We start from the raw sequence: 19244 nt of genomic DNA on the forward strand, positions 1-19244 counted from the left end.
CTCCAAACTTCGCATCTCAACACACCAGCTCTAAATAAAAAAAAAACCCCGAACGAAATAAAATAACCCAAAAGCATGCGCCGAAACACCAAAAATGCCTCAGTAAGCACCGACTAACGGGAGAAAAATTGCAGCTCATTTGCTCAGACACGGTGACCAAAGTCAGCATATAGTCTGGCTACAGGAGAAAAAAAAAACACCGCTCTTGGGAACCACCACTTCCATAAATTGTGCCACGCAAAAAAAAGCGCACATACACACACACAGACCCCAAAAGATCTTCGAAACTTCCAACGCTCGAGGGCGACAGAAAGGTGAAACAACTCGCAACTTAACAGAATGGACCAACTTGCAGCATTTTTTTTTTTTTGCCGTCTCTTTATTCCTTGTGCGTCATTTCTTATGTTGTTGCAAATGCTTCTGTGCTGTTCTGAGTGGTTCGGTTGGTTGGTATCGGTGAATTTACTCCGGACCAAAGGAACTGCACCTGCCTCCTTGAGCTGTGAAAACTCTCCGTGTCCCACACGACACACAGACGAGTGAAATGAAAATATGAAACACTCCACTCCATAGCCGAAGAAGCGCACGAACGTTGGGGGTATGTGTTCGTTCTTCTTCTTGCGGCCCAGCTTCTTCTTGCGGCCCGGAAAGCTTCTCTGCTCTATGCCGCGAATGATGATGCTCCGGTTTTTTGAGATAGCGATTACTTCGGGCGCTTCGATTATAGAGTGCCGCCTTTCTTGTCGATATTTCGACACGCTTCCGTCAGCAACCGTCTGGGTACAGGAAGGCAAGCTGCTTCGACGGCCTGCAGGGTTGGTAGGTTGTAAAATTGATTTTCCATCCTCTCAAATCTCATCAAGTCTGGCTTTTGGTGGCGGTTCCGTACGTACGGACGTACCGTGGGCTTGCACTTTATTAAAGAGAACTCTCTTCACGGCGCTTTACGACTCGGCTGCCAGGCTTAACGAAACGAAGCATCTTCATCTGCACCGTTGAGTTTCTAGCCTGGAGGGAAAAATCGAACTTATGAGGTTCAATTTCATGTTAGATACATTCGCTGACAGTACGATGCAGATGAAAATGTACCCAAAATAATTGTTAAAAAAGTGTCATTTTCATTCAACATTACAAATCTCAGGAATCTACAGCAAAAAAAAACTTTTAAAAAAAACCCCAAACCCTTCTCAAACCAATTCTAGTAGCAGTAGTCTTCGCAACTGATCCTATTCAAGATCATGTCATGACTTCCCGCGATCAACACAATCGACGGATCGATCTTGTACGGCCACAGCCGGCTCATACCAGAACAGAAGCTTCCTCTTATTCTACGTCTACGAAACCGCTGCACATCAGTTCACACAAGATTCAATCGGGTTGTCGGGAAGCATTACCCAACCCAACCCATGTTAAGCTGACGCGAAGTGATGAAGAAAAATGAAGCAAATCCCCTTAATAGCCCCGCCGGGCATGGGAGTAAACATTAAAAGAAAGAACGCCGCCCAACGCATCCCGATGCTACGGAGGGACGATCGTCCACCGGTTGGAATCGATCGATCCGCCGATCGAGAAAAAATCGAACACTGCATGGTATCGCTGCCGTGTTAGTCGATTTATGGTCGGCTTAGTGGCCAGAAGCGAAGTCCTCAAGTGCTGATGGTGATGAGCAAAAGGAAAAATAAACCCAGGTGATGTCTTCTACTGGGGAAGGCATCTGCTGGAAGTGTATTAAATGATGGAAGATCCTGCGCAAAAATGGAAATGTTTATTGTTGGAGCAGGAGCCGGTTGTTCGTAATTGATAAGTTTTTAGAGTTTTAGAACAAACAGTAATACAAAATTAAATGTTTCTTGTGTGAATTTGATAGTTTGGCGCCAAAAGTCATGTATTCAACATAAACTATGATTTTTATATTCTTCAACGATATTAAAAATAAAAATGATCTTAAAACATTTCTCTATTCACTATCGAATTGCATCTTTTTCCAGGAGGCCAACGGTGAAATTCTTTGTTGTTAAACGTTTTCTTATTTTTTTACAGAAGCTTTTCTTTCATTATTAACTATCCAAATCTTCGATCTTTTTGATATTCCAAAGGCAAATATTTTAAATCGAAAACATCCCACAAAACCCCTTTTCAATTCGCTCCAACAACTAGAACAAGAATACAAGACAGCCCACCAGTTTGAAGCTAGCTTGAAAAAGAAAAATTAAAACCCCAGTAATAGCATTTAGCAAACCCATTTTTCATCATCAGTTCACCCCCGGCTCACCTAAACGGGGTGAAACAGCCGAGCCTCGAGCCGAACCGATCGCAACCAAAAAAAGCCGTCGTCTCCGTCGCGTCGTATCACACAGCACAGCATGCACCGTAGCAACTAATGCACCGTGCTGTGATGTCTGCGCTGGTTGCACATCTGTCTAAAAGTGCACGAGGAAAAAGCCATTCTACCGGTGTGAGGTTGGTATCTATAAGCTTTCGCGTACAGCTGAGAGAATCGTGAATGTCATATTTGTAGTGCGGGGGCAGGATTACTGTCTCGAGAGATCGCGCTTGTTTTAAGAGTGTTTTTTTTTTGTTGTCGCTGTGCGCCATTTTTTCTGCACGATGTGGTTGTGTAATTAGTCGGTTTTGTCGACTGATGGTGTTGATGGTATAGGAAATGGGCAAGAAATAAATCCAACGCAACCACTCTTGTCTATTAGACAACCCAATTGAGGATGAGCTTTGCACGATGCTGTAATCGTATTGCAGATTCAGTCAAAGTAGAAGCGGGAGCCTTACTGTTGAAAGAGAAAACACTTTGGTACACTCTGACCATGCAGGACCTGCTGAAGAAAAAATGCTAACTTCCAATTGAAAAGTGTGCAAAAGGTAGCAATTGTCTATGAATTCAATTTTCTAAACAATAATTAACGGCTGTGACATAATCGTGTTTTCGATTTGGTTTTGCACATTTTTTGCAACTGCACGAGCCGATCGTGATTTTGGGTGGCAATATTTTTAAAACATAATTACATCGTGCCTGCGCTAAACGATCTGCCACTCGAGTTTTCAGCTTTAGTGTTTGAGAAACACAGCATCCCCGTTTCTGTTCGTTTTGCGGTTTCTTCACAGTATCCAGGCTGCGCTTTTGCAAAAGCTGCTTACGATGCTTGAATACAAAATGTCAATAATGTAATGCCCTAAGTGATTTCGTTTGATTTCGGCGGCGCCGGTCCTCAAACGGCAGGACCGGGGTTCAAATCCCATCCAAACCAACCCCCCATAGAGAGGACTGACTATGAGCACTAATTTTCATTGTTTATGTTTCATATTTCTTGATTTTATTTATGTTTTTTAAATGTTTATACTTGTAACCTTTTAAAAGTTTAATTCACTGTTTTATTATGCAAATTACTTGCTTCAAATAAAACCTAATACTTACTCTGTTGTTGTACGTTGGACTTCGTTTTCTTCTGTTCGCTGAATAGTTCCACGGTTGACATTCGATATGCCTTCTATTAATTGAATTAAATTTATTTACTTGTTTTCTATTCACTATGCACTTTCTTCATTGCTTCACGTCACTTTTACAGCATAAAACAAAGCCGGACCTTACACTGTTGCACAGCAAACATTCAGAAAACAAAACAACCAAACAAACCTACCACAACATCACCAATAACACTTATCATCCGGCAGGCCAACGACCGTACCAACGCTTAGCATCGTGCAAATCCCACACACTTTGACTTGGCTCCAAACACTTGCCCCGGCTTGACTTCGCGATCGAAACACTAGATCGTACCACTAGCAGTCGACAGCAAAAAAACGCGCACACACACACACACACAAACACTAAGCCGAACAACCCATCAATAGGGCCGGATTGGCTGGAACCTGCTGGTGGGAGAAAAACCCGGAGCAGAGGGAAAAAAACACACACACAAAACGAGAACATTACTTTCAAGCCGCTCACATCAGCGCTGGGCTCGCGATCAGGCTGTTCCGAACCCGAAGCTTCCACTTGCATTTGAAGAATGGAAAAATAATTTAATGAAATAAGAGGAAAAAGAATCGTATCGCACACACACACACACACACTGGGAGCGAAAAATTTCGACGAATCGAAGAAAATTTCGTGAACTTGTCCAACACAGCTCGATCCGAAGATGCAAGGGCGAATCCAAAGCGCTCACAACGAATGCCGTTGCGGAATATTTGTCGCACGCAGATGCACGCAAACGACTCCACGCAGGCCACGCAGGGCTCTGTAGATGGTGGGAGAAGATGGGGGATGGGGGATTGGTTTTACAGCTTCCCCTTGCTAGCTTGGGAATGCCTGGCGAATAAGTATGGGATGAAACCACCCTGGAAGCATTTGCCGGGCGGAGGTTATTTATGTACTTCGACCGCTTCCGATACCGGTTTCTTAACTGCTCCAGCACTGCTGACTGCTCTGCTCGGGACGGACGGAATGGAGTTTGTCTGTTTTTAATTCCTGGCCATTTTTTTCTATTTATTCAGTTTCCCATCGGTGCACAGTGAGTGACCAATTTAGGCAACGTTGTAGGCAGTCGTAATTTACTGTCGTTTGGGTTGATTAATTGCAATGGTAAGAAATGCAAAGTGTTTTATAATTAAATGCGTAAAAAATCATAGGAAAAGATTTTTTTAATTTGATTTAAGTTAAACCGTCCAACCAAAGATAAGATTAGATTGTAGGCTTTGTTCTTTACACTAAAAGCATATTATTTTCAATGAGCAAATGCGATTAGAAAGTGGAACTGATAGCACAGGCAGCATGATACAAAACGACAGATTTAACACAGTATTAGCACAATGGGTTGAATACTTGTTATCGTGAAATCAAAGATTAATTTATTCAGCCACATGTCGAAGAGAAAATAAATTCTAAGTAGGAAGATTAAAACAATTTTCTTTAATTGATCTTATTCAACTTTGGAATCTCGGCACTGTAATATTTCCTCTATTCGTCTGTTTATTCTTACTCATAGTTAATAGTGTTGCTAAGACGCTCCCCTAAATAATGTTGTCTACCATTAAATGGATTATTGACCTTACAATCAAGCGCAAAACAAACACGATCATGATAAGTTAAAAAAGCGCTGCAAGTCCACCTTCTTCAGCAAAAAAAAAAATGCGTCTGCCAATTTCTTACTGGTAACATATTTATTTCCTTCGCATTTGCATGCGAAAACGATTATGCCGTGCGTGGGCACGGGCTATAACGGTTCACATTTCCATTCCATTATTTGTGCGTACGTATATTTGTTTGTTTCTTCCTACGGGCTGCTTCCTCGAAAAAAAAAAGATAAAAAAAACGTTCGATCGGGAATGATTTTTATTCTCGTGAGATTTGCAACACCTTTCTACCACCAGCCACGCTCCAGTGAGATACTGAAATCGATACACTTGGGTACGGAATTAAAAGAAACAAAGAGCAAAAAAAAGACTTAAAAAGAATAGCAGCAAAAAAAAAACCAAACCGAAACATAAAATCTGTCACAAACAGGTTTCGATATGGGAATGTCGATGACGACTGCCCCCAACGAGTATGGGGGTATGGAAATACATTTATTCTGCAACTGATTTGCTTTCAACTGGCTTTTTCAGGCGAATATTTCGTTCGAATACAAGGCGAAAAAAATCCAGCAGCATCATCATCTCTTCTGTACTGTTCCCTGCTGGGCATCATCGGGGGTATCACGGGGCTGCAGTGCGTTTGCATTCATGGCGGACGGGCATTAATTAGGTATTGAAACTGATTTATACGTCAGTTTTATTGCCGCAAAATCTCGCCAACAATTACACCGTGGATGTTTAATTACGTCGTATATTATGTTTGGCAGCGTTTTATGTAGCATTTTGTCATAATAGCACTGTAAAAACATCGCTTTATTGGTGGGTAAGGCATTGTGAATGAGTACGAGGCCCTGCGTCGTTAAAATAATCAGAAGATTTGGTTCGAATGGAACCAAACAAAGCGATCTGTGCAAGAGACTTTGGTATGAGTTAAAGCTCCTCCTTTTAATTATCAAACTTTATTTTCCTTTAAATTTTTGCCCCTTTCAAAATAATAAAAATTGGTCCAACTATGTGAGGTAATTATATGAGAAGAAGAACTTGGAACACGCTACACATGAACTCTCCCGATGCCATTCTTTCTTACACATCCAAGGGTTCATTGGTGTACAGCCATAAGGATCACATTCCTGACCTTCGTCTGACCCGTGCAAGGATTTGAAACATTGACACTGTGCGTTCTTCAAATAGCTGTTAGCAGCTACATGGGGCCACCTATGCAGACGGGAAGTCTGCTTCGCTTCACGACACACGAGCCGGACGGCCCTGCTGGAAAGAACAAAGCGTGCCTTGCTCGCACGCAGCCGAACCATTCTTGACTTGGCAGCTAATTGCATTAATTGTAAGAGACAGAAGAACTATTTCCCAAGACCTTCAGTTGAAGTGAGGAGAAAAAAAGATGTCGGAAAAAGAGAAGAAATTAAAATATTGCTTTAAGCGATGATGGAGCAAATTGCGTTCACTATCCACTGGATGCAGTTTACTTTACAAACAGTTTTCATTTATGCCACTCACTGTGTGTACGATCTTGTAACATTTTCTCACATACAAACACATATATAAATACACATCCACTGCTTAACCGGTATGAAATCGGTAACACCTGATCACTTCTGAGCAATGATCGCGCATTTTCCTTCGAATGCGTCTGCGTTTAGACAATTCCAGATGCCGCATCGTATACCACACTTGCTACAACTTATTCATTTCTATTCTATTTTTGGCATATTTCTTCACTTCTTCCATTTTTTAACACTTCAATTACCCTTCTTTCTTTACATTAATTCACTGTTACATCATGTCAGGTTTGTTTTTCCGCTTCTTACACGTTAAAAACACTCTTCTTCACATACCACAACAAACCCGTTGCACAGCAAACAGCAAAGCAAGAATCAAACACTTATCACACAGAATAACCAGTAAGCACCCTTTCGACAACAATTTCCACGTCTCGGGCACACGAAAGCGGACGCGCGCGCGCATACACAACAAACCGGTCGATCCGTTGAACATACACGCGCTGCTGCTGCTGCTGCCATCCAACAACGTTACCGTTCCGCACGAGAGCTTTCCGTCAAATAAAGCCACATTTAAACGTGCATCGATGCCGGGTCCGGTTGCCGCGCGTAGGGCTGCACACTGTCGTCTTAAAAAGTGTCTGGTTTCGGTGCTGTGAGCAGTGCCAGTGAGTGCCTGTTCTGGACGGTTGCGCACTTATGGTGCTTTTGCAAGTGGAAGTACAATGTTAACGTTTAGAACATTCGGATGTGTTGAATGATTAGATTAAAGCAATTATATATTTTTTTAAAAAGAATATCATTTATATTGTGTTTTAAGATACGACACATTAACATTTGAAAATTGAGCACACGTTAGATCAAAATTTACTTGAAACAGAAACAAAAACTAAAACAATCAAGATATTGTGCATACATAAAAACAAACTTTGCCATTAAAATACCCCTAACAAAATAAAAAATGTATAATATTTTTGATTCAAAATTTACTTCCTAAAAAATAGAACTGAGTACGCCCGAAATAAGAGCCGTCGTCTTGGAGTTAAATTTTAAAAGAAAAAACTTAATAACTAGTTAACAACAATCTCCCTTGATCAACAGATTTTATGGTAGTATACGATTTGTTTTTAAATATTTACAACATTCTTAAATAATCTTTCAGCAAACTAAATAATTTGAGAAACTTTCATGCACTGTCCACATGGAATGTAATCTTAAACCTTGCTTTTCAATAATTCAACTATTAAAACTATTTAGCAGGAGTTTCTATAAATACTTAAGAAACATTATAATGGTATTGTATAGTTTAAACAACTACTTTTGCTTCCCGGTGATCCAAGGTGAAGGAACTAATAAATTTGAAATATTCCAATGCAATTCACCGCAGCACACATGTACCAATTCCAGTTTGCTCCATCATATTCATCATGTAATAGGCCTTCATAATAATTTTCCCATCGCTCGTGAGCTCCAGCAGTGAGATCGTTCCTGGCTCTACCGGTGTGCAGTCGCCCTAATAGGCTGCTCATTTACAACTACACCAACCGGCCGGTACAAGTTGGCCATGTGCAGGCAGCAAACCCCTCCGTTCCTCGGTGTGTGTGTGTGTGTGTGTGTGTGTGCTATGTTTAGGGCCGTTTTCATGTTTCTTCTCTCCCTTCTTGTTGTTAATTTTCATCATCCATTGCTCCTTAACCCGTTCCCGGGCGCACCTCAAATAAGCTAAGGTCTCCCCCTGGCATGGAGTTCGCCCATAGCCCATGGTGCTCTTTTACATTCTCCCTTTCTGTCTGTCTCTTTCTTTCGTTCCCTCTTTTTTAATCTTTCTCTGCACCATTTCCGCCCAACCCTTCCCAAAAGGAAGCCCCATTTCACCTGAACTCGTTTCACCTTGACGAGTGATTTTCTCCGATCCTCTCCCGTCATGATCCCATCTCGCCGTAATGCCCTCCACGCCCCAGTTGACGGAGTTGGAGATCCGTTTTCGGCTCTTCCGTTCTTGCAGCATTCGTTTTCCTTTCCGTTCCGCGCACGGCGAGAGGAATTCTTGTGTCATTCTTTCCCGCTTCGTTCCACACTTTTTTCACCGTTTTTTCCACCCCTGTACCATACCTTTGCATAGTTTTGCATCGGTGGTTTTAGGCTTCAACTCTGCCGAAACTAACCTACACCGATGTTTCGCTCGATGGGGATCACCTTATTATTGACTCAGCATAGGTGTGTGCGGTTGTGTACGTGCAACCCTTCACTTTACATTGATTCCCTATTTTCCGCCTTTTTCATATGATTGCTGAAACTTTCCATTTTTTTTTAAAGGCTAAAAGCTAAATAAAATAGAAGTTCGAAAATGATTAATTTATAGCTAAAATATATCTAATCTCTAAAAATTAGAGAAATCTAATTCTAACAAATGTAGCATTCATGTATATTAATTCTCAAAGAAATATTTAAAAAAGCCTATGTTTTGTGTCCTCTAGGTGGATTTTAATTTTAATTCCCACAATTTGGATGCTCTCGATGATTTTATGAGGTACAACACAAACACCATCTTACCGCAAGAAGATAGGTTTTATGTTTTCAAATTCCTTCACCTTCTCTATTACTCCATTACCTCCGTTTCTGTGTCGTCTGTTCGTCGTACGTCTCTGGCCCTTCATCGTTCATCGTTTCCTTGCTTTGCTCCATCCCCTTATGAAGCTCTCTTTTCTGCATCTTTATCATCTGTTTAACTCGCACCACGTGTTCGTGTCTCATCTTAAACTCCGTCTCTGCTCGCACTTTAATCGATGATCTTTCATTCATTCGCTATTTCGCTTCTGTACGCGCACTGGCTGGAAGCGGAGGTTTTACGGTGGCATGATATCTACACTAATGCTACCTTTTAGCATTTACAGTACATGACTCGTTTTAGGTCATACTGCCAGCACAAAAAAAAATCTTTCAATTTAAGGTCTATATCAACGATCTATTTTGGTGTATCATAATATTTGATTACTTCAAAATATGTGCTTGTAATGGTTTAAAAAACCTCACAATGGTTCCACCTATATCTTGCCTCAAAACAATCTGTCTTGGCACTACCACTCCATCAGTCGCACCTGATGGATACCGGTCAACCTTGGGTCAATTTGCCGGTCGACGAAATGAACCATTGGAATGTGGCACGCCGCACGCCTTCTTTAAATATTTTAAGAGCTTTTCTCATCTCGTCTAATGTATGCACGTTCCCGTTGGTTTTTTGACGATTGATTTGCATCATAAACGAATGCGACTTTTTTTGTTCAACCAAAAGCCAGATGCCTTGCTAAATAGCTGACAAACAAGGCTGTCACATGCAGGTATGGGAGGGTAAGATTTCTGCATGCCACTAACGGCGTACCAAAGCTTTGCCGACCTTATTTATGATTTCTAGACCGGGGTATGGTGTGGGATAGAAAAAAGTACTCTTGTCATGAGCGAACTGCTTATCATTTTTTATTATAAATTCTTTATGTCAATCTTTGTATCAAGAAGAGGGTATACTCGTGGTACGAAATGGTAACTCCTGAATTTATGCAATTAATTCATTAGTTAAATAACTCTTTCTAGTTCTTTACACCATTTTTTCATTAATTTGTGTAGTTTTTCTTTTTCCGTTAATTAATTGCTATCATCTAAAGAAGCCACAAATGTAATATTTACATAACATTTTTAAACAAATCGAGCGAAAAACTTTGTGGAACAATTATAGTATGAAAAAGCGTTTCAGCTCTTGATGGAGCAGATTTCGTTGGACCGTAATTACTGTTGAATTTTCATCCTAACCGAACTATTTCTCATTTGTAGATTATTCAAAGCACCCCGACGGCTCCTACGAGCTCAGTAAGAGTAGTCTCTTTCCGATTTCTTTCAAACCTCTTCTTAATCTTCTTATTTTCTAAATATTTAAAGATTCTACTAAATTTTCATAAGTTCAAAACATGAAACTGTATACAACACATCCGCATCGATCACAATTCTTCATTCTTTTGCTTCTGATTTTCCGCAGTCCTTCCTACTGATTGGTATAGAATGTACTCACCTTTAGATACCAAAAAATATAGTTACTTACCTTTAGCAAGCTATCTTCATTTAAAAAATAAAAAAGGCCGCATTACTTTTGTCAGAAATCTTCGATTTATTTTTCCGTAAATAACATAACACTTTCACTTGTTCTTATCCTGACTGCATCTGGCCCTTGCTTCAGAAGGTGCCCTACACCTTCATGCGAGCGGCAAGCGCGTGGCTGCAATCAATTCACCGACAACTACCATCTAAAGTGTATTGGATTCCTTCTTTTCATTCTGCTTTGTCTCCTTATCCTGTTCACTAAGTGTTCTATATCATAACCACCGTACGTTTGTAAGTATTGTATGCATGTTTGTATGGATGTGTGTATATAATATATATAATATATCGAGTACATTTGCCTCCCGCCTTAGCCCACCCTGCAATCGGATAAATAGTCCATCATTCGTGTTAGCAACATCCAGGCCTGGTTTTGTAGCTCGGGCGATTTCTTGCCACTGTTGCCAGCGCTGCAAGCTACTCCTCTCACTGTACCACGTCAAATTGAGTCCATTACATTTCTCGAAGGAAAAAAATTACTTAACTGCAGAAAAACATTTCTACTAACACGAGTGATTCAACTCGAACGCGCTAGAAAGTCTAATCGAACGCATGCCATAGTACTTAAACCTCAAGAACTTTAGCTTCAGTTTCGGGGAATTTCTTTGTGGTTTTTGTTTCGTTTAGTAGTCTATTTGTAAATAAAAAAGTAAGCTGTTTAGCGCGATTGATATAATGCCAACAACGAGGCATAAACTGCAAACTCTAACCACACAAAAGAACGGAATGCTAACACCCCTTCTGAAGACATGTTTCGTGTAAGGGTTTTCTGATCGGCTGAATCTGTTGATAGTGAGTATTAACGTAATTCGTACTGCAAGTACTGCAGGTTCATCGGCTGTCTCCTTCGCAAAACGAGCTTTGACGGGGTTTGGTGTTTGCTAAGAACTCTTGAGTAGTCTCATGTTTTATTGTCCTTAGCATAGTGCCCTTTCGTTGCTATTCTAGGTATGTATATACGTGGTAGGATATAAAGAGTATAGGTCCGTAGTTATACATGTTTTACATCAACTGTTTGATTCAATAGACTCGTCCTGCTCACATTTTTCGCTCGCTAAATCTAGCTCATAATTTTCGTGTACGATTACAATTGAGATGAACACAAGTGGAATCGGGAAGAAGGATATGTCAATGCTGCACTGCAACAGTTTTAATCTGATGGAAACTCATCATAATGAAAAATGTCTGCTTTCGTTTAGTTAAACAATAAAACTGGCGAATGAATGACAAATGCGTTGGAAGACTAAAACTCGGTTTGTGGAAATGAAAAGAACCAAATGGAGTTTAAATAACTGCCATTTTAAGATTACTTAAACCATTTTAAAGAAAAAAAGCAATGCTAAACTTAATAGTGCAACGATTTTTTTTTAAATACCTTTACCTTGCCCAACAAATGCACTCCTCTCCTTTTGTTCCAAGCTTTCCATTGCATTCTAACCACCATTTTTGTTTGGTTTTTGTGTCCAGTTCAAATAAAGCGTGTCGTACGTGACCAGTTTCGAGCTGAAAGCTGATCAACAGAATGGAAAGGAAAATGGTTTCATTCCAAGCATCTAGACGCTTAATCCAGCCAACAGACATACACACACACACCAAATCCTGGCCCACCTAGTCGACAGTGGGCGGTGAGATTTGAGCAGGGCTTTAGTGCTGGTAATCTTATTTTAATAGACCTTTATCCGGCTCTACATTCTGCCTGGGAATTCTGACGTCCTTTTTGGTTGGATTGTTGATAATGTTATCTTTTGTAAAATAAACTTCTATTCGGTTTTCGAATGTATGTAGTACTTTATGAAACTGCCACTACCAACGAAATCAACTTATAAATGTTTAAACTAATTTTAACGTTTAGATTCATTACGGATATTTAAACACAACTACGAAAATTACGAAAACTTTCAGCACTTGTCTTAGTACATATATAATCCTCCTGCTCTTGTACTGTGATGAGCAGAGTCCGAGAGTTTACTTTGCTCCAATACTTTCTTATATTCACATTGAACAATCTGACAGTGCTTCTAACCATCTAATCGAGAACTGTTCATTACAGGACACGAGGTCGAGAAAAGAAATGACCGCTTACATAACACACCTGCCTGTTTCGCTACACTAAAACTGCACCTTTCATCTAATAGTATCACTAGTGCTAGCGCTCAGTATCGTACGGTTCTACGCTACCATTTGATATAATCGTTAGCCAGCTTATTTGATCCTTCTTTTTCGTTTAATGTTTTGACTGTTTTTTTCCTGTTCTCGATATTTTTCGTTCCACCAGTTTATTGTGTCACTTTTTTTTTTGTTACGATTTTCTTCTTTTGCTTGTTTGTCCCCAACTACGCTAAATAGTTTGATCCACTATGTATGTAAGTATCCCCTGTTTGTTTTTTGAATGCAATTTCTATCAGAAATGTTCATCTGGCTGTGGGTGATGTCGGTAGTTGTTCTTCTGTACCATAACCATTTATTGCATGCCTGTTCCAGTACCTCATTCTCGTAGTATGATCACCATTCCTTGCCTTTTGGACCAGAGGATGTTAGGTTGGATGAACCGCCAGAACACGAGAGGCTAAAGTAGTTATTATTTGTTGGAAAACGATCAAATTAAAAAATAAAGTAAATTAAACATATTCAGTCACAAAGCACTGCTATACAAATGAAAAACAATAAAAAAGAGCATAAAAATGAGGAAAAAAATCATTGAAAAAATCTGTAAACAGCATAAGGAAACAAGAATAAAATATTTCCATGTTATAGCTCTCATTTACTAGTTAACTACTGTTCTGAAACACTAATGACAATCCGGTTCGCAACACAAATTGCGTACACTCACTCAAATCCTCTTCAAATTCGACATGAAAACGACAGACGAACATACCGAAAATCTCGCTAGGAGCAATTACGACTACCAGTAGCGCATTGGTAACTTGTGAGATAAGGCTCAGCTCTACCCATATCATCCTTTATCATTATGCCTGTAGGAAAACTCCACAAGCACTTCTCTAAACTTCTCCCCTCCCATTGCAGATAGACATCGCATTTGGGAAGCACTCCACGACTTTGGTGGAGAAATTTCACCACAAAAACCACCAAAACCACATGTGGAACAATTTTGTTTTCCAATTTACGCAATTTTATCGAACCGCACAGATAACGCACACACACACACACGCGCGCGCATGAACCGTCAAACGTCGCTCAACACCGTTCTGTCTTTCCACTGGCATCATGGCAAATCCTTACAGTGACGTTTCCCGCATTTTCCAGGGTTCTATCGATCGGACAAACTTCCTATTGAAAATGCTGCCGAGTTTTCGCAAGCCGTAATACCGACACATACCAGTGCAAGGTGTGGGAAAGGTGAAGGCATCGGTTCATATCGGTGGCATGCGGGCCAAATCCGTCCACCAGCGAATGGAAACCATTGGCAGGTAGAAATTGATGTACCACGACGGATGGTGGGCATGTAAGTCGGTTTCCATTAAGATCGCGATTTGCGAAACACAAACACTTAAGCCAACATTGTTAGTGGTGTTGAGTGTTAGGCCGGGTGGTTCGATGGAGCATTCCACTCCGGGATCGATACCGGTATTCGATAAACTTCATGGCAGGTGAGTTGTTCCGCCCGGGGCATTTCGGAATCAAATTTCGGAGATACGAAACTTAATCCTAATAATTATTATTCGCTTTCGATAAGCATAAATGAGATAAATATATTAAGTTAAGCGCAATCATTTATGTACTGTAATAAAATTCTTTATAATTAATATATTTATAACTTCGATTTCTATCTATAACTCTGCAGCCTCAACGATTTTAACTTTACGCATTAAGAGGCTCCGGAAAAGGTTTGCAAGAATCACTTTTGATGTTACGTACCACTTTTTCTAACCAACCATTGGTTTGTAATTGCTGTTCTTTAATCATACATTGTAAACTACAAGCCAGCATTTACCTACACCGCCTAGAGCATAAATTTGAGGCCCTTTTCTGCAAGCGTTTTTCAACTTTTGAAGCGTTGTATGCCAGCGCGTTATATAAAGCACATAGAGATGAAGTGGTTTTGACCTTAAATGCTTTTTCCTCTGCATGTTGCAACCCACTAGCAACGATGGACGTACACCGCTTTCAACAGCTAAAATAACATGCCTTGGGTTAAGGGAATTTGCCATTAAGTAATTCATTTTTACAGTATGATGCATCCCTGCTATTTCTTGATTAAAATGAGTGTATGGACAATATTGCGGGACAACAACATAGGCAAAAAACAAAATCGTTCGTTCGTCATTTTAATGATTGAAAACGGTGACTAATACTTCACACATTAGAGCACTGCACATGCTTAAAGCCTTCTATTTCTCATAAATTTCCCACCAAAAATTAAAATACCACGTAAAAAAAGGTTTTTCTTAAGGGAATTTGAAAGCATTTTTCTATCCCATGTACCCGTTATTCAACACATCACAAAACTCTTTCCCCAGCATCCATGCTATCCATCCGACGGGCAAACGAGCATATCGTGGTTTGCTAATGAACTTATTTATTGTTAAAGCATAATTTAATTTACACCCATCAAACCTTCTACCTACCGGGAGCACTCACGCTAGACCATGCTTTAACCACAAAGTGGAGGTCATTTCCGTCCTTCGGGGACGGAAAAACCCATCCTTTCGAAAACGAAGGGAATGGTCCTTTTCCAATCGTTCACTAAACAGGGCAAGCGGCTATCAATCAGGTAGTTACGCTTTTACGAAACATTCTGCATAATGTACCTTTTTAGCCAAACACTTGGTAAAGGGTCAGAAGAGTCCAAGCAGCAAGAAGGATGAGCAAAATGGAAAATTAATAACTTTCCTAAAACTTGAAACCAAACGGGATGATGCTTTTCCGTGGCTAATGGGAAATGTGTGCTGCAAATTGCATAACATCAGGCGTCATTTAGCAAGCGGTCGAAACCGGGGTGGGACTCGTTCTGATTACCTTAGCGTGTGGCCCAGGCAAAAACGGGGCAATGTTAAGCCATCGCATACAAGAAGAAGAAGGTTCTATGCTCTTTTGAGGCAATCGTGTAATGGGATTTATGTGTGCAATAAGCGTTTACGATTGTGGTTCGTTACAGTTAGCTTTTTAGTACAGTTTACTGTCCTCAGTTTTACGTAACTGAGCTAGAAAATCACTCAAATAATGCATTACTTTTCTTACATTCCAATCATCCAAAACCAATCCTAAATCGAAAATCTAACCCACTATAAACACCATACCGGTACCAGGCATTGCGTCTACTGCGTGTCGCCTGTCATCTTCTCAAGCACTTTCCGTTATAATTGACATTAAATTTGCTAACCAAACGCCCACCGAAAAAAAACCAGGAAAACAAAAACACTCCCCCAGTACGTGAGAAAAACCCATGTAGGGGTTGTCCCACTCATACCTTTGTCACACTTTCCAGCCCTCGAGATTATTATGGGATGGGATTATCCACCGTGATTGAATGAAATTACCATACACAAATATGCTGACCCCGGGCCACACGCCAGCAGAATCGTCCGGTTCAACGTTTCAGACATGCCTGCCGGTCGGCCAGCCGTTACCGTCTCACGGATCCACCCATTTGTGCTTCCGGCCCCGGCAAAAACACCGATGGACGGATGTCAAACGGATGTCGTTTAGCGAAAGGCTACCACCATGCACCGTGCCTAAGACTGGGCTGAGCTTGTGGCTCACGCCGGTTCGTGCTATTAATCGTGCTGATCGAATTAAGCGACGGTACGGTATTATAATTCATCCGACGTGCACCCGTAATCGTGCCCTGATGATGGGGTTTTGTAATTACGTGCTGGATTCTGTTTCGTTTTGACACGCCATTTTTATTGGGCGTTTTTTGGCACATTCTTTTTTGCAGTATCTAATTGAAACTAATCAAATCGAGTGCGTGTTTAAACTTGAAAAAAAAACCCGAAACAAACAGGATTTAAATATTGTGCGAGATAAATTCCAACATTTTTTATTTTTTTGCAGATCATAATGAACAGACCGACGATGACGGCTGGTGTAAGTGTATTCATGATTCATTTGTATTCAGTGTCACAAAAGAAATGCAAAAGAAATTAAAAGCTCATCTCCCATCAGATGGCAGCACATTTTTTTGTTTCGCCACTTCTTTTTGTCACACTCATCCACCGCCTCCCGGCCTCCTTCATCAATTATGCGCTTCTGGTACACGCGTCATGAAACATGGTAATGGGAGCCATTTTCCAGTCGCTTAAATGGACAATACAATTAGGCAAACGACAGGCGCCAGCTAAATGAGTTTCTGCATCAATTATCCAATTGCCAGCTACTGCTCGCTTGCTGCATACCGTACCCACAAGTCCTTCCTGCCAACCCCTTACAGCAAACGCACACACACACACACACCAACACGTCATGCACGCGTGCAACGCACACAGGGATGATTCCAGCATTCGATCTTTGTACCGATCCATGTTGCGGTACGTGTTACGCGACGATACGACGCCGTACGTACCGATACCGTTGCCGGCCAAATCCGGCCGTCAGTCATTTAGGCCAAATTCGAACAGTTAAATCATTCGAGCATGTCCACGGTACATGATCCGGGTGCATGTTCGCACACCGATGCAACTGACAGCTTAATACGGCTGCGAGCACTGGCATCGCAAATGCCAGGCGAGTTGGCCGAATGTTTGACCGACAAACAGGGAAAATTAATAACGCTAGCCTTAGATAAAACGTACAACACGCATGTCACACAGCATCGGTATTGATTCGGTTGCGATGGAACGATTGTCAAAATTTTGGCCTATGTTTGATGCAACAAACGCGATGCACTGCACTGTGTAGCACTTAATTATGCATATTTATGCGCCGGACATCGTGTGTATGCACTAGATCAATGGATTTTAACAGCAGTATTTGCATTAGTATCGAAACGTAATTATGCATCGTGCTAAAGATTATTTGATGCATGTCTATTATTTATTGTCTACGAATGTGGCAATTTATTACATTGTGGCGTTGTTAAATATTTGCCTAGCGTGAAGGTTTTCCTTTTATTAACATTAGTTTATTTTTATTTGTAAAAACATAAACAAAATCTACATTTGCTCTAACGGATAAAGGAAAAAAGGTCTTTAAAAATCTGTCAAACTTGCAATACATTTTACTTAACTTCAGGAAGCTTAAATACACATCTGAACATAATTTATGAAGACGAAATGACGAAAACAAGAAAGTAAAAGACGACTCGTTACCCAACATAAAAGAAACTTAATCACGTCAAAGCGTCAGACTTGTACAAATTACATTCTTTGATCCAAACAGGGCCAACTCCCTTCGATCAAAGGGCACTGTCAGCCCATCTACCTCGGAAAGGAAATGGTTTATACACCTCAAACTGTGATTACCTAAGGTGACCGGAAGCTTGAACATTGCAGGAGACAACAACAAGCGTGATGTTAACGTTTCTTTTCCATTCGCCTTCATTCACCCGCTTTGACTTGTCTGCAGCTAAGAATAAGCGTATTCATACGATGACAAGCACAACAAGCTCGAATCGATTCAACGTTTTATCCACGTGGTACACACATCGAAACGCTATCATTATTATGCTTATCATTTGCAAACGACATGTCGTAAGCTCACGTGCTTGATCATGCCGATTTGATTTATGGATACACGTGGAATGTGTCGATAAATCGATCAAAATCAGAGGTAAAAAAATGGTTTATTTTATCACAAAAAGCAATACTAAAAACGGCAAAACTGCGCTAGATTCTATGGATTGAAATTTTAATTTTAACAGTAGTGACCGTTGAACTCAGTTACAGTGAGTTCTGTTCAAACATAGGGGGCAGTTTTAAATGGAATGAATTCAAATCGAACGAAGATCCCTTTTTTGCTGTCCAGCTTATATAAATAAACGCATCTCAAGCGTTTTATTTCCACGTGTCATCTTTTTTCCTATTTTCCCCAGTATTAAACTACTTCATTTCAAACAGATCAAGGTTAAAAAGAGAGAAAAAAGCCATGCTCCTAAATCTCAAGTAGCGGAAAATTGAGATTTCACTGCTTACTCTTCTTCACCAGCTTCACACGCCCCATCACCAAAATCTGGCCAGTCTGATGTGGGTCAATCGGGTGTAAAACGCCTACCACGTGTGTAAACGTTAGCTGCTTCACAGCAAATACCAATAAAAATGGAAAACCGTACACGGAGCGGAGGGAAAAAATAAACTGTCAGATCCTCATAACCGAACATGATCCGGTGCCTAGCCCTCGCACTACTTGTGGCTTATCACAATCGAACAGGAAAAGAAAAATCGAATCCATCCTCCATTTTGACCGCTGAGTAAATCCTGCGATGAAAAATGGCTACCACCCGGCAGGTGGCGGCGGATAAAGCGAATTCCCAAAAAAAAACACACACAAACACACACATATACAGCCGCTCTGCCTGAAAACGGCAGCGGGGTAGGA

The 19244-nt window shown here is 40.7% G+C and overlaps 1 protein-coding gene across 1 annotated transcript in view; it reads right to left on the bottom strand.

Moving 5' to 3' along the window:
- Positions 1–19244, bottom strand: part of LOC126562334 (serine protease inhibitor 2-like) — a 388794-nt gene that overhangs the window by 364805 nt on the left and 4745 nt on the right. The window lies entirely within an intron of this gene.

Source organism: Anopheles maculipalpis, chromosome 3RL (assembly GCF_943734695.1).
Source record: "Anopheles maculipalpis chromosome 3RL, idAnoMacuDA_375_x, whole genome shotgun sequence".
Lineage (NCBI taxonomy): Eukaryota > Metazoa > Arthropoda > Insecta > Diptera > Culicidae > Anopheles > Anopheles maculipalpis.